This window comes from Macaca fascicularis, chromosome 9 (assembly GCF_037993035.2).
Source record: "Macaca fascicularis isolate 582-1 chromosome 9, T2T-MFA8v1.1".
Taxonomy (NCBI): Eukaryota; Metazoa; Chordata; class Mammalia; order Primates; family Cercopithecidae; genus Macaca; species Macaca fascicularis.
In genome coordinates this window covers 51,458,649-51,475,653 of record NC_088383.1, presented here as the reverse complement: position 1 = coordinate 51,475,653, position 17,005 = coordinate 51,458,649, and the positions used below count along the sequence as shown (strand labels likewise).

Sequence of the window (17,005 nt, the reverse complement as noted above, 5' to 3'; positions counted from 1 at the left end):
GTTTATGGGGTCAACCATTTTCTATTTTAGTTGGAGAAAAATTGTCAAAATTTATCTACATCTCATATAACACGGTCTAGACAATTGTTAGCTTTACCAAAAACATCAACAACAGGAGCAGAGGACTTGGATTTGAAAAACTGACATAGGTGTTCAGAAAAGCTTAGAAGAGGAAAATATAATTGAGAACAAAAAACTTGTCTTGAACTCAACTCTAGAATTTGTTCACCATTTTTCTTACAGTGTCTCAGGTACACCAGGTTATCATGGCAAGACCAGCAGGAGAGTTTGTTGAATGACCTCATGTATAAATAACAGTTCTGTAAGGCTGTGAACATTTATGAGGTTCATTATGTTTCAGTTCTTGTTTAATGGCAAGTCCCTGCCTACTTGGGCAATGGAATCCCGCTGATTTAATACTTATCATGAATAAATTACAGTTTTAGAACTTGGATTTTTTCATGTTTTTCTTTGTGTCCGCATAAATAAACTTAGCTAATAGGGCTATTTCCCATTGCCCATTAAACGGGCTGTGAGTAAAAGACTTCCTGGCTTTTGAAAGAAGGAAGATGAGAGGACTGAGTCGTTTTACCTGAAAGTGTTTACAATGTTAGGGGCTTTGGAAAATAGATAGCAAATACTGTAAGTTATCAGCATTTCCTAACACTTATTTGAGTTTGTACCTTTTGTTTTCCATCAGCTACATAATGTTATTATTGTAGAAGCCATTAGCACTGGGGACTGAGAAGTTCTAGATGAATTCTGTAGGCAGAGATGACTACATCCCAACACACTGCCAGGGTCATCATCTTCATCTCTGTGTGCCCTTCTCTTAATGAAATCTAGAGTGATGGCTTCACCTGCTTTGATGAAAGGTTGACAATTCTGTAATTACTGAAAGAGAAAGTGGAATGTCATTTCTAGGTCTTCATCCAGAGTAATTTCTTGGTTCCAATGCCCCTACTTCATTTGGAGAAACAACTTTTTGACATTAGTTAACAATCAAGGAATAGTTTCAAGTTTTACAACTGCAAAAGGGTCATTATTTTTATCAATGCTCTGGAAGTTATTTTTAGTCTTAATACGGAAGGCCCAATTCAATAAAATCTCAGCCTGACTTTCCCTGCAGGATACTCAAACCATGGAAATTCAACAGGGGAGCACTCATGGGCTTATACCATACTGAACCAGGCTGAATTTCCATAATCATTCTTGAGAAATCAAAAAACACTTCGGGATTAAATGGCAAACCTTTTAAGTAGGAATTTCTTAGCCAAAATGGATGTAAATGACGAGTTGATGGGTGCAGCACAGCAACATGGCACAAGTATACATATGTAACAAACCTGCACGTTATGCACATGTACCCGAGAACTTAAAGTATAATAATAATAATAATAAATAAATAAATAAATAAAAGAATATTCGATCACAAAAAAAACAAACAAAATGGCCAATTAGCATTTAAACTGCAGAATTGCATTATGTAAGAGAAAATGAGTAACTAAAAAAATAAATTATCTTCCTTATTAAAAAGGTAAATGAGAAATTTGTAGTTATCACAAAATAAGCATTCTCTTCTAGAACAGGAGAGGTACACAGGACTTTTGTTCTAAAAGGAATTAAAAGGACCCATGTTATTGACCTATTCTCGTGCTTTTAGCTTTAATTGGCAAAATTAGCTGGAGTGAATAATATTGGAAGCCATGCTCTAATTATATGTTTTGTTACATCACACAAGTGACTCAAAAGCTCCATGTTTATGACTTTAAATTGATTTTTAAAACAAATTATTTTATGTATTGGAAAGTAAAAAATTATACTTAGAAATAGCCTAGATTCAATTTTTTATATTCATAAAATCTTGGTTTATTTAAAGTTCCTTCCCTATCTTCAAGTGTGCACCTCAGGGACTTAGAGACCAAACAAAATAAGAGTTGGCTCAGGAAAAAAAACACATTTCTGGTATGACTGCTCATAAAGGAAAACTTAAAACCTTCCAGAAATGTAGTTGAAAATGGCTCTTAAGCAATTGTTTATTATCTTTCTTCATGTGTCATCAGTTTTTACACTCAGCTTTCACCAAGCTCAATAATTATGTAAAGTCTAAATGTTGGTTCTCACCAACATTTAGTGATGTTATTGTGCATGTTTGTATACATACTTTAAACAAATGAAAAGGCAAGCAAATTCAGTGGTTATTATTGCTGCTATGGCACTTTGCAATGTTTTTCTTCTCTTTTTCAGTTCCTCATCATGGTATCCCAGAGGGATTCATGACATGGACTTTTGTAATATGTCACATGTGGTGAAGATCAGCAGTTGAACACCAGAAGGAATCTGACCAGTGCTCACTGCAGCAGCTCCAGAAGGGCTAGGGATTTGCTTAGGGAATAAGGAACATGTCTGCACTCTCCATAGGCCATGGCTTTTTGGATCAATAGTCTGGATGATTACATAAAAGCATGACAGTAAACAACCCATGCATTTTCTCACCCACCTCACTCATTGCCAAATTGGCCAAGATCTTTCATCTGTTGAGTGACTAGAAATGTTGCTATAAGAGTAATCATTTTCGTTTACCAGGATGGTAATACTGAAACTGACCCAATTGCCCCATAGAATGTTCTTTTTGATAAACATAGAAATTGACCCTTCTGATCTTAAAAAGCTTGAAAATGGTATTTGTTTTATCTGAGTCCTGCCTCAGGAAACCACCTTCAGGTCTCTCCCAAAAAGTATTAAAGAACTGAAACTAGATCATCACACTGGATGCTCAACTCTTCATTCACCATAATGGCTTCCTTGCCCCTCTCAAGTTCCTGTTTTCTTACACATTGTTACATTTCTTGCTTGCAATATAAACCCCTGATTCTAGTCAGTCAGGGAGATGGATGTGGGACTGAGCTTCCATCTCCTTGGCTATGGCACCTGATTAAAGCCTTCTTCCTTGGCAACACTTGGTGTCTCAGTCATTGGCTTTCTGTGCAGTGAGTGGCAGGGCCTAGACCAAACCCCTGGTGTTTTGGTAACAGTGCTACTAAAACAGACAAGATTGTTTTCTGTTTGCTTTCTGTAAAAAACAACAAAAGCAGAGATACATAGATGTATGCCCATACAAACATCATTTCCTGTTGAAAATTTAATTCACACTTCTCACAGACAAATGATGACAATCATTTAAAATATGGCCTCTCATATAATCATTCATGGAAAAACATTATTAACAGGTTGGCCTTTTTCAAGACCTTTATGAATACTTGTGTATGCATATACTATATATATATTTAATAAATCTTGAATTCTATATATGCCATTTTGTAATTTGTCCTTATCTATGTGTTATCTTTAACATTTTTTCCCAGATTATTATTATGGGTTTTAGTGTTCAGTCATCTTATATTTTCATCATATATTTGAACAATCTGTATTGTTGAACATTTTGGAGTATTCTACATTTTCTCTTGTTTTAAATAATGCTGTGGTAATTACATTTGTGTAAAAATCTTTGTACATGATTTGATTATTTCTTTACTAGAAGAACAAAATAATGTGCCATAGAATAAGTCCGTTTTAAAGTTCAATTATTATTACCATTTTTAACACAGCAGTAATGTAGAGACTTTCTAAAATAACAATTATTAAGATTACACACAACTATTGCACTCCTCACTGTATTTCTAGGCACTGTGCTATTATTTCAGACTTAATCTTCAATAAAATACTGCTGAATAGTTCTTTATATTATCTCAATTTTATTGATGAGGACATTTGGGACTTAGTTTGAATAGCTTGCCCAAAGCCAAACAATTGGTCAAAAGCAGGGTTGCCGTACTATAGAATTGTGTTTTCAAAATAAGTGATGCAGTTAGAAAATTATAGGACAGTTTTGATTTTCACATAGAGTGGGAGAGGATGCATTTTGAGAATAGAGGCCAAGGATGTTAAATCTTCAATGAATGACATAGCCCTACACAACTTTACTGTCTTTCTGGATATTCATGTAAGCAATTACCTAATTTTCTAAGCCTAAAACCTAAACCTGTTTTATATATAAATACAAATAACATTTGCAAGGTTTTAATATGTAATAAATTTACTAATGATGCGAAGCTTACTTGAGTGAAGATAGACTTGAATACAGATTTGTTTTGATCAGAACTTTACTGAGAGTTGTTCAACATTTTGGAAAATCAGGTCACTGTTGACATCACAACTGCAGTATGTGAGCCCCTACAGTCATCTAAATTTGGAGTGGTCAATTTCATGGTGACTGTATGCATAGGTGTGAATGGGGCAACTTTATAACATCTTCTAGTGTGGGTGGGTGCAGTAGCTCACACCTGTAATCCCAGCACTAGGGATGCAGAGGTGGGAGAATCACTGGATCCCAGGAGTTCCAGATCTGCTTGGGCAACATGGCAAGACCCTGTTCTCCATAAAAAGGAAAAAAAAAAACAGAAAAAAAAATTGGAACATCTCTTCATGTAGTTATGCCTGGGCATGAAATAATATTTTTATCATAAAGTATTTATCTTTATTCATCTTTGATTTTATATTAGTATCATAATTGCTTAAAACTGTGTGAGTACTGTGTGTTATATTAGCAATTGACTTTTTCCAGGAGAGTAAAGGAGTGATTCAACCTATTAGTTATAAAAAAGGTATTACATATGATAGGACTGAGGATAGCAAAATGTATATATCTGGGGTACACAGTAAGGGGTACTTTTTACATGTTAACTATCGACACACATAGAAGCACTCACAACCTGCACACACAGCCTGAACTAGGACACAACATGTCTGTGCTTTTCAAGTTGTCATTCTCAATCTTTCAGTGAGCCATGACATCAATGCATAGGTTGAGACCAGAAGTTTTTAATGAAATAAAGTAGAATAAATTAGAATGAAATGAAATGGAGTAGAGTGGAGTAGAGTACAGTGGAATTGATGGAATAAGAGGAGATGAAATGAAATAGAATAGAATTGAGTAGAATTCAGTATCAGTTTTGTTTTTGTTTTACATACCTGTGCTTATAAGGACATATTATAAAATGCATCTTTTACTTTGGGCCAAAAAGGTGAAAGCCATTGAGCTACACTACTGTACTTTATACAGAAAGCAAGTAACATTTTCAGGGGTTAATCATTTTTCTGTACCTTAGTGTCAAATTTGGGTTTTGATAGTGATTGATGGGAGAGGAAGAAACCTGAAGATATCAGTGATTACTACACATCTTGAGTCCTCTCTTTCACAGTTTGCCTGAATGGAAGTGATGGTGCTGGCACAAAGCCAATTCCTTGTCTGAATCTTTGTGTTTCCCCAAATTTGTATGTTAAAACCTAATCACTAAGGTGATGATATTAGAAGGTGGGGCCTTTGGGGGTTGATTAGGTCATGAGGACAGCATCCTTGTGAATGGGATTAATGCCCTTGTGAAGGAGGCCCCAGAGAGCTGCCTTGCCTCTTCCACCATGTGAGGACACATGGAAGGCACCATCTATGAGGGAAGGGTCCTCACCAGACACAAAATCTGCTGGTGTCTTGATCTTGGACTTCCCAGCCTCCAAACCATTCTAATGTTTATAAGTTACCCAGTCTAAGGTATTTTGTTACTTCAGCCTGATCAAAGACAATTCCTCATCCTCTTTCATCATGACTGACACTGAATGTGCTTGCCTATGCTACAGCTACTGGAGATTTTACTGTTTGCTTTGTGACACTATTAGGTTTTACAGTTATGAAATGGGTAGAAATTATTCTTCCACATCCTTGCATCCCTCTGCTTTTTTCCTTTCCCTTCCCTTTGTTGCATTTGGTTCAGAGAACCTGTGTCCTCATGACACCACGTCATCCTGGCTTCCCAGACTCCTCATTTCAGGGGTCTATAAGGCAAATCTTTTTTTTTTTTTTTTTTTTCCTGTTTCTTTGAAACTTACCTGATCTCCATCTCATGACTCTGTGGCCTTACAGATGACCACCAAGTTATTTTTCAAGACAATGATTCAGAATAAAATAGTAATGGATGTGTATGCAACACTTTCTAGGAGATATTTCTATTTCTAATGGAAGCAGAGTATTAATGAAAAGGAATGAAAGTAACATAGGAGGCGTATTTGACTGGGGTGGAACTGGACTGTGGAAATTTAGAAAGTTTCTTTCTTATAAGGAAACCAGGAGAACCTCTGCCTAAATATACAAGTGGTCTTCATTATAGCTTCAGTCACTCTTTTAGTCTGTTTCAAGCATTACAAAAATTAAACCATTACTATATTAAAAAAATATTATTTAAAGAATTTGTTACTGAAGGCGAATTCAGAAATAGACCCAAGAAATTTTATTTATGTTGTCAATACTCTACTGAGCAATTATAACTTGAAAACATACATTATTATTTAGCTCTACTCTTTCTTTGCTATTTTGGTCCAACATGTGCTGAGTTTTTCTGATTAACACCCAGAATGTTTTGTTTCTTGCTTTGATCCCTCCTTTCTTTTCCTATGGCAACTGTATTCATTTTATCTAGGTGGAATATTTCAAGAGCCTCACAATTTCTTCTCTTCCTCTTATTCATTCATGTTTTCATTTGTATTATACCTTCAAAACCATAATTCTGATCATATCACTCACCTGTGCAAAATCATTTGTGTGCCTCAATTGCCTATACAATAAAATCCAATATTCTTCCCTTTGCTTCAAATTCCTCAACAATCTGGCTTCATCATTCCTTTTATTCATTAGCTAAAAGAAATTAATTGCTACTCATGGAATATCTCACATACTTCTTTAATTATCCTTTGCTTACATCTTGTTAGAATTTCCTTCCTACAATGTCTGTGGTCCAGAATCCCTTATAATTTTCAAGGAACAGAAGAAATCTCACCTTCTCTAAGACATCCACAATACCTGCTTCACAAAATGAACATAATTTTCCCCCCTCATAACTATCCTAACACTTTGTGTGTTAAATTCTTGACCACTTTTTTTTTCTTTTTAGTGTTTTTACTTGAGAGAAGCTTTATATATAGTAAAATGAACAATTCTCAATAATGTAGTTTAATGTGTGCTGAGAAATGGTTACACCTGAAATAGAGATACAGAGTATGTGCATTATCTCAGAAAATTCCCTACGGTCCTTGGATAGTCAGTCCCCACTGCCGCTTCTTGCCAAATGCAACTACTGTTCGGATGTCTTTTACTGCAGATTATTTTTGCTATTTCTACAACTTCATATAAAAGGAATCATTCAGTATTATAGTGTCTTCTTTAGTAGTGTAGTTTCTTTCACTTAAACTATATTTGAGAACCAATAATATTTCATCAGTAATCAATCATTTATTTTATCTATTTATTTTTTTGAGATGGAGTCTCTCTCTGTTCCCCAGGCTAGAGTGCAGTGGCACGATCTTGGCTCACTGCAACCTCCCCCAGATTCACACCATTCTCCTGTCTCAGCCTCCCGAGTAGCTGGTGCTACAAGTGCTCGCCACCACACCTGGCTAATCATTTATTATTTTTAATGCTTAGTTGTATTCCATTGGATGAGTACAACCCAATTTGTTCATTCATGGATGAAGATTTATTATTGTCAGTTTTTTGGCTATTATAAGAAAGCTCCTATGAACAATCTTTTTATGAACGTACATTTTCATTTCTCATGGATAAATAATGCCAACAGTATTCTCATGGATGAACCTGCCAGATTACTTGTCAAAGTTGTTAAAACCTTTTATACTCCAATGAGTATTGTATGAGAGTTCCAGTTGTCTACCTCTTCAGTAGTTGATGTCAGTCTTTTTAACTTTGGCTGTCTGGTGGGAAGGTAAGTTAGCACAGTTATAATTTTCATTTCCCTGGTGACAAAAGCTGTTGAGCTCTTTTCATGCACAAATTGATGATTCATATTCTTTAGTAAAGTGTCTGTTAAAACTTTCATCTAATTTTTAATTTTGTTGTTTGCCCTTGTATTATTGAATTATGGGAGTTCTTTATATATTCCAGGTAAAAATTGTTTGTCATATGTATTTATTGTAAATGCTTTCTTCCCATTTGAAGGCTGGCTATACCTGTTTTAAGTAGTGATTTTGATAAGTGCATGTTTCAATCTTGATTATGACCGATTTATCAAGCCCATATTTGGGAATCTCATTATCTAAAATAATGTCCAGGTGCAGATAAGGCCTTGAAGGTGAGTTTTCACAAATACAGTTTCTCCAATCGGAAGATCTGTGAGCTAAAGATATCACCTGCTTCCCAGGCACCCAATATGCAAGGGTAAGATCAACAGAGCATAACCACTGTAGATGTCCTATTTGAAGAGGAGGGAAACAAGAGACACTTCAAACTCATTGGACCATAGCAATTCTGAAATGCATGCAGGCACATGCTGCCAATTCCTTGGCTGGAGCTTAGTTAGAAAAAGTCACTATTGCTCTTAAATCCACCCTCTGGATTCTTGCTTCCTCCCTGTGTGTCATCCAGCTGGTGTTTATAGCTAGGTTGTTTCTTTAGGATCCCATACACATATTATTATTATTATTATTATTATTATTATGTTTTTTTGACAGAGTCTCCCTCTGTCACCCAGGCTGGAGTGCAGTGGTGTGATCTCAGCTCACTGCAACCTCCACCTCCCAGGTTCAAACAATTCTCCTGCCTCAGCCTCCCAAGTAGCTGGGACTACAGGTTTGTGCCATCATGCCCGGCTAATTTTTGTATTTTTAGTGGAGATGAGGTTTAACCATGTTGATCAGGCTGTTTTTAAACTTGTGACCTTGTGATCCACCTGCCTCAGCCTCCCAAAGGGCTTGGATGACAGGCATGAGTCACCGTGCCTGGCCATTTTAAAAATTTTATCCTGTCTTTTTTCCCCTCAAAACTGGTGGCAGCTTTGCCAGTACTGCTCTCTTAAAAATCTTGTGGGATTCCTGTGAATCTCTTTGTATTTGATTTCTTTATATAAAAGCCCTACCCATATGTCTCAATACTAGTCATTTTTTAGATAGGGCTTCCTATAAAACAGCTGTAGGACAATGAACTTAAGATTAATAGATGTCCTAATGTGTAATAAAGAATATATTTGAGATATATGCATCAGAACCTTACGGGAACTTTCTTTTCTCTTTGAGTTATCTCCTTGACTCTTTTTGAAGTCTTGGCAAAATATTTTGCAATAATGCCCTTGGCTTTATCTTTAGATGATGTTTTCCTAGCAGAGTGCTGGATTGAATTATTGCTCTAAATGTGACAATCTTGGAGAAGGTGAGAATGAATCTCACACATTTTGATAGGCTGTGTTTTCATTTTCATTTGGTTTAAATGAATTTCTAATTTCCCCTGTGATCTCTTCTTTGCTCTCTGGGTTGCTAAAAAATGTGATTTTTGATTTTCATATATTTGGTGGACTCTTCAAATATCTTTATGCTTTTAATTTTACTTTACTTCTGTTGTGTTTGGAAAATACACTCTGTGTCATGTTAGTAGTCTTAAATTAATGAGACTTATCTTATGTCTCGTTATATGGGGCATCTTTGAAAATATTCATGTGTACCTGAAGAGCACGCTCATTCTGCTGCTGATTGATGAACTGTTGTATAAATGTAAATTGGGTCAAGTGTACTGAAAGTGTTGCTCAGATCTTCTATATCCTTACTAATTTTTTTACTTTTGATTTACTGTTTCTATTAATAATTGAAACAGAATAGTTAATATCTCCAATTATAATTGCAGATTCATCTATTTCTCCTTTAATTATCTCAGTTTTTGTTTTATGTATCTTGAGTTTCTTTTATAAGTTGGGCATATATGTCTCCTTGAATAATTGAATCTTCTATCTTTATGAAATGTCCTTCTTTATCTCAGTTAACACTTCATGCTTTGAAGCATCCACTTTCTATCCACTCCAGCTGTTTTATGATTAACGTTTGCATGGTATATCTTTTCCCATCATTGTACTTTTAGTCTAGTTGTGTTATTATATTTAAAATAAATCTCCTGTTAAAAGCATATAGTGAATCTTGTGTATTTTCTAGATGTACAATTTGTACTTTTAATTTGGAGTGTTTCATCCATTTTCATTTAAAGTAATTATTGATGTAATTGGGTTTACATCCTGTCATTTCTCCCACTATTTGGCCTATCTATTCTTTGTTTCCCTTTGCTTCTTTTCCTTCCCTCTGTTGGATTAATAAGGTGTGTGTGTGTGTGTGTGTGTGTGTGTGTGTGCATGTGCGTGTATGGGTGTATGTGTGTATTCTGTTTTATCTTGATTACTGTCTCATTAACAATACACTTTTAGTTTTAGGGGTGGGTCTATGGTTTGCAGAATGCAAATGGAGACCATATCACAGTCTCTGTCAAAAGAGCAATATTACGTACCATTTCACATATTAGGTGAGAGATCTGTAACAACATACTTTCACTGCTCCCTCATCCTTTATTGTGCTGTTGTTGTATATATTTTTTCATTTTGTGTATACCTTACAATACATTACCATTATTTTAGGTTCAATTTTTTAAAAATGTTTTTAAAAAAGAAAATATCTTTATTTTTACCAGTGTATTTCCTACTTCCATGGCTTTCATTTCGAAGTGTAATACAAATTTCCATCTGACATTTTTCTCCTTTAGTCTGAAGAATCTTATGTGACATTTCTTTCAGTACAAGTTTGTGGTACTGAATTCTTCTAACTTTTGTTCATTTTTAAATGTCTTTATTTCAACATCATTTAAAAAAATATTCACTGGTTATAGAATTCTAGATTGACACATTATCTTTTCTTTCAATATTTTTAAAATAGAATTTCTGTGTCTCCTGACTTGCATTGTCTTTTTTGTAAAAGTACAATGATGGGAAAGAAATATAATACTTTTTATTTATGTTTTCCTTCTATTTGTGGTGTATTATACTTAGTGTTTTGTTGCTTTTTAAAGCTTTCTCAGACTGGGAGCAGTAGTTCACGTCCATAATCCCAGCACTTTGGGAGGCCGAGGTGGACAGATCACTCGAGGCCAGGAGTCAGCCTGGGTGGCAGAGTGAGGCTCTGTCTCAAAAAAAAAAAAAAAAAAAAAAAAAAAAAAGGTTTGCTTTTTATCATTGTTTTTTTCAGAGACATATCTATGATAGTTCTACAAATTTTTTACTGTTGTGTATATGTTCAATCTGCTTGTAATTTATTGAATGCTTGGGATCTAAGAGTTGATATTTTCAGCAAACGGAAAATTTGGGCCTATTTCTTCAAATGTGTTTTCTATCCCAATTTCTTTCTCCTTTCTTCCTAGGAGTCCAATTACATGCATGTGAGAACATTGGATATTGCCCCACTGTCTTTAAGACTGTTATTATTTAATATCTCAGCATTTTATTCTGTGTGCTTCATTTTTGTTATTTCTTCCTGTGATTTCCTCAGATTTTCTGATATTGTTTCCTCAATATCCAATTTACTAATTATGCTTATTATTTTTATATTTGTCTGCTAATTCCAACACCTTTGTCATCTCTAGGTCTATAATTAATGACTTTCAAAAAATTCATTAGTTATTAGTCACTTTTTTATATCTAGTAATAAAAATGAACATTATGGTGGCTATTGTGAAATATCACTTTATCAAAAGCCAAGATTTTTTTTTACAAGTAATGGTTTGGTTTTGGTAAGACAGTTTACTAACAGTTTTGCTTCATTTTCCAATGGTCTGTAAAAGCTTTGTAAAGGTAGATATAAAGCCAGTCTTATAGATACAGAGTAGATGTACTTCTACTGCATTCTGATGTCTCAGATAAATGCCTGGTTTTTCAGTGAGGTCTCTGTGTGCTGCTTAGTATTCCTCCAAGAACAGAAAGCTATGTACATTTCCATGGCTGCTTCTCAGCACCACTTCTTCCCATAGTTTTCCCTTTCCTATACTTGTAGCCTGACTGGCAGCCTTGAACTCTGATTTCTGATGACCCATCTCAGTGACATCGCTCTTCTCTGCTTGCATAGCACATGTCCGCATCATTTCTAGAAAGTGCCTCCAGGCAAAAGGCTGGAACCATCAGGAAGCTCACTTTCTGTCTTTTCATTCTTTCAAGTATCACACCCTTATAGTGCCTGTGTTTCATTTTTACAGTTGTTTATGATGGAAAGGTCATACTGATGACACCAGTTACTCTATAAGAGAAATGAAAGTTGATCTTGACAATATTTTACTTAACATTGTAGTTATTCTTGTTTATGCCTTATATTTCTTGTGAGACCAGAAGCACCCTGAGGGCAGAGTCCATGAATTCTTTATCTTTGTTTTTTTTCTCCAGAGTATTCTACACAGCCTAAATGCTATTTATTATATTAGTTATTTAATTTGATTAAATATTTAATGAGTAAATCTTTAGAATAAATAAATGAAATGAATGAAACAAAAACACTTTATGAGTTTTTGAAATAATTTCAAAGGCCACAAAATCTGTTACACAGACTAGTTTTCTTCAACTCATTAGTTCCTTTATTTTCTGCAACAATCATGGAAATAACTAAGTTCTTCATACTACATTCTTCCCCTGCTGCACACAAATTTATTATAATCAGAAAGCGTGTGAAAAACTGAGAAACAGGAGAAAACAATCACTGACCACCATTTGGTAATAGGAGTAATTATTAGGAGGCAATTCAAGCATTCCTTTTTATATTTTGAGTCGCTTTGCTGGTTGTCATTCTCTATAGCTACTAAAAAGTCCAGCTAGAATTTGTTTTCTTGGTCACACAGGCAAAGATGATGTTTGGAGTTTAGTGGTCAAGAAAACCGCAGTGACTGCACTTATGTTTGTTTTTGTTTAACTTGTGGACAAAGACTTACAGATGGATGTGAAAAATAAATCCTCTTTTGCGAACTGGAACTCATTGTTCAGTATGAGTTTTGATACATGTAAGAAGGAATATTATGATACCTGAGACAGTTAACTGATGAGAGTATTGATAACCATAGAGGTTGGTTCCAGGTCAGGCTCATTGGCTCATGCTGGCAATCCCCATACCTTAGGAGACTGAGATGGGATAATTGCTTGAAGTAAGGAGTTCAAGATCGGCTTGGGCAAGAAAGTAACATCTTATCTCCCCAAAAATTTAAAAATTAGCTGGGTATAGGGACATGTGCCTGTAGTCACAGCTACTCAGGAAGGGGAGGCTGAGGCAGGAGGATTGAGTCCGGGAGTTGGAGGCTGCACTGAGTTTTGATGGCACCACTGTACTCCAGCCTGGGCAACAAAGACAGAACCTGATTCTTAATTTATAAAGGTTGATTCTAAGACTATAGAATAGATAGTTAAAAAGTATGGGATATGAGGGAAATCATCAGCTGTATTAATTTTGTATTCCAAAATTAATGTTGACTTGATAGATAAGATGGCATTTTGTTTTAAAAGCTTTCATCTTGGGAACATGATGTCTGGAGTTAAAGGTATATTCCACACGTCTGTACTATTCTTGAGTGTGATTGCTTAGGGTTTCAAATTGAGAACCAGGCAGATCAACCTGTACTATAAATGACCCTAAAGTACATGAAGAAATTAGACCCCAAAGATTCTTGATTTTTCCATAGGTGAATTGTGAAGGCTTCATCAGTATATCCATGTGAAAAGGAGATGACAGAAACCAAAATAAAATAATTATGGGGTGACAGGATCTAATAAATGAATAATTATTATGCTTATTAAAATAAGCATCAGTTTCATTAAAAAGGGCTAATATGAAGATAAATATTTTGAAGATAAATTTTGACACCAGTTCTTTAGGGGATCTAAAGTGACCTTGATGGGCAGTGAAAGAAATCATAATATGGAATTCCTCAAATAAAAGTTTATTGACTTTAAATAATTTTGCCTAATGTTACATATATGCAATGTACAAAAACACACCTCTTTACACTGTTTTTTTTTTTTAATTAATTTATTATTATTATACTTTAAGTTCTAGGGTACATGTGCATAACGTGCAGGTTTGTTACATATGTATACTTGTGCCATGTTGGTGTGCTGCACTCTCAACTCGTCAGCACCCATCAACTCGTCATTTACATCAGGTATAACTCCCAATGCAATCCCTCCCCCCTTCCCCCTCCCCATGATAGGCCCCGGTGTGTGATGTTCCCCTTCCTGAGTCCAAGTGATCTCATTGTTCAGTTCCCACCTATGAGTGAGAACATGCGGTGTTTGGTTTTCTGTTCTTGTGATAGTTTGCTGAGAATGATGGTTTCCAGCTGCATCCATGTCTCTACAAAGGACACAAACTCATCCTTTTTTATGGCTGCATAGTATTCCATGGTGTATATGTGCCACATTTTCTTAATCCAATCTGTCACTGATGGACATTTGGGTTGATTCCAAGTCTTTGCTATTGAGAATAGTGCCGCAATAAACATACGTGTGCATGTGTCTTTATAGCAGCATAATTTATAATCTTTTGGGTATATACCCAGTAATGGGATGGCTGGGTCATATGGTATATCTAGTTCTAGATCCTTGAGGAATCGCCATACTGTTTTCCATAATGGTTGAACTAGTTTACAATCCCACCAACAGTGTAAAAGTGTTCCTATTTCTCCACATCCTCTCCAGCACCTGTTGTTTCCTGACTTTTTAATGATTGCCATTCTAACTGGTGTGAGATGGTATCTCATTGTGGTTTTGATTTGCATTTCTCTCATGGCCAGTGATGATGAGCATTTTTTCATGTGTCTGTTGGCTGTATGAATGTCTTCTTTTTTTTTTTTTTTAATTTATTATTATTATACTTTAAGTTCTAGGGTACATGTGCATAACGTGCAGGTTTGTTACATATGTATACTTGTGCCATGTTGCTGTGCTGCACCCATCAACTCGTCATTTACATCAGGTATAACTCCCAATGCAATCCCTCCCTCTTCCCCCCTCCCCATGATAGGCCCCTGTATGTGATGTTCCCCTTCCTGAGTCCAAGTGATCTCATTGTTCAGTTCCCATCTATGAGTGAGAACATGCGGTGTTTGGTTTTCTGTTCTTGTGATAGTTTGCTTTTGAGAAATGTCTGTTCATATCCTTTGCCCACTTTTGGATGGGGCTGTTTGTTTTTTTCTTGTAAATTTGTTTGAGTTCTTTGTAGGTTCTGGATATTAGCCCTTTGTCAGATGAGTAGATTGCAAAAATTTTCTCCCATTCTGTAGGTTGCCTGTGCACTCTGATGGTAGTTTCTTTTGCTGTGCAGAAGTTCTTTAGTTTAATTAGATCCCATTTGTCAATTTTGGCTTTTGCTGCCGTTGCTTTTGGTGTTTTAGACATGAAGTCTTTGCCCATGCCTATGTCCTGAATGGTACTACCTAGGTTTTCCTCTAGGATTTTTATGGTATTAGGTCTAACATTTAAGTCTCTAATCCATCTTGAATTAATTTTTGTATAAGGAGTAAGGAAAGGATCCAGTTTCAGCTTTCTACTTATGGCTAGCCAATTTTCCCAGCACCATTTATTAAATAGGGAATCCTTTCCCCATTTCTTGTTTTTGTCAGGTTTGTCAAAGATCAGATGGCTGTAGATGTGTGGTATTATTTCTGAGGACTCTGTTCTGTTCCATTGGTCTATATCTCTGTTTTGGTGCCAATACCATGCTGTTTTGGTTACTGTAGCCTTGTAGTATAGTTTGAAGTCAGGTAGCGTGATGCCTCCAGCTTTGTTCTTTTGACTTAGGATTGTCTTGGAGATGCGGGCTCTTTTTTGGTTCCATATGAACTTTAAAGCAGTTTTTTCCAATTCTGTGAAGAAACTCGTTGGTAGCTTGATGGGGATGGCATTGAATCTATAAATTACCTTGGGCAGTATGGCCATTTTCACTATATTGATTCTTCCTATCCATGAGCATGGTATGTTCTTCCATTTGTTTGTGTCCTCTTTTATTTCACTGAGCAGTGGTTTGTAGTTCTCCTTGAAGAGGTCCTTTACATCCCTTGTAAGTTGGATTCCTAGGTATTTTATTATCTTTGAAGCAATTGTGAATGGAAGTTCATTCCTGATTTGGCTCTCTGTTTGTCTGTTACTGGTGTATAAGAATGCTTGTGATTTTTGCACATTAATTTTGTATCCTGAGACTGCTGAAGTTGCTTATCAGCTTAAGGAGATTTTGGGCTGAGACAATGGGGTTTTCTAAATATACAATCATGACATCTGCAAACAGGGACAATTTGACTTCGTCTTTTCCTAACTGAATACCCTTGATTTCTTTCTCTTGCCTAATTGCCCTAGCCAGAACTTCCAACACTATGTTGAATAGGAGTGGTGAGAGAGGGCATCCCTGTCTTGTGCCAGTTTGCAAAGGGAATTTTTCCAGTTTGTGCCCATTCAGGATGATATTGGCTGTGGGTTTGTCATAAATAGCTCTTATTATTTTGAGGTACGTTCCATCAATACCGAATTTATTGAGCGTTTTTAGCATGAAGGGCTGTTGAATTTTGTCAAAAGCCTTTTCTGCATCTATTGAGATAATCATGTGGTTCTTGTCTTTGGTTCTGTTTATATGCTGGATTATGTTTATTGATTTGCGAATGTTGAACCAGCCTTGCATCCCAGGGATGAAGCCCACTTGATCATGGTGGATAAGCTTTTTGATGTGTTGCTGAATCCGGTTTGCCAGTATTTTATTGAGGATTTTTGCATGGATGTTCATCAGGGATATTGGTCTAAAATTCTCTTTTTTTGTTGTGTCTCTGCCAGGCTTTGGTATCAGGATGATGTTGGCCTCATAAAATGAGTTAGGGAGGATTCCCTCTTTTCCTATTGATTGGAATAGTTTCAGAAGGAATGGTACCAACTCCTCCTTGTACCTCTGGTAGAATTCAGCTGTGAATCCATCTGGTCCTGGACTTTTTTTGGTTGGTAGGGTATTAATTATTGCCTCAATTTCAGAGCCTGCTATTGGTCTATTCAGGGATTCAACTTCTTCCTGGTTTATTCTTGGAAGAGTGTAAGTGTCCAGGAAATTATCCATTTCTTCTAGATTTTCCAGT

The 17,005-nt window shown here is 35.8% G+C and overlaps 1 non-coding gene across 1 annotated transcript; it reads left to right on the top strand.

The window, feature by feature from the left end:
* The first annotated feature begins 12,791 nt into the window (after positions 1-12,791).
* On the top strand, positions 12,792-12,919 carry LOC123567005 (small nucleolar RNA SNORA40). The gene has a single exon (XR_006689716.2). It is a non-coding gene; the product is annotated as a small nucleolar RNA SNORA40 (small nucleolar RNA).
* Positions 12,920-17,005: the final 4,086 nt, after the last annotated feature.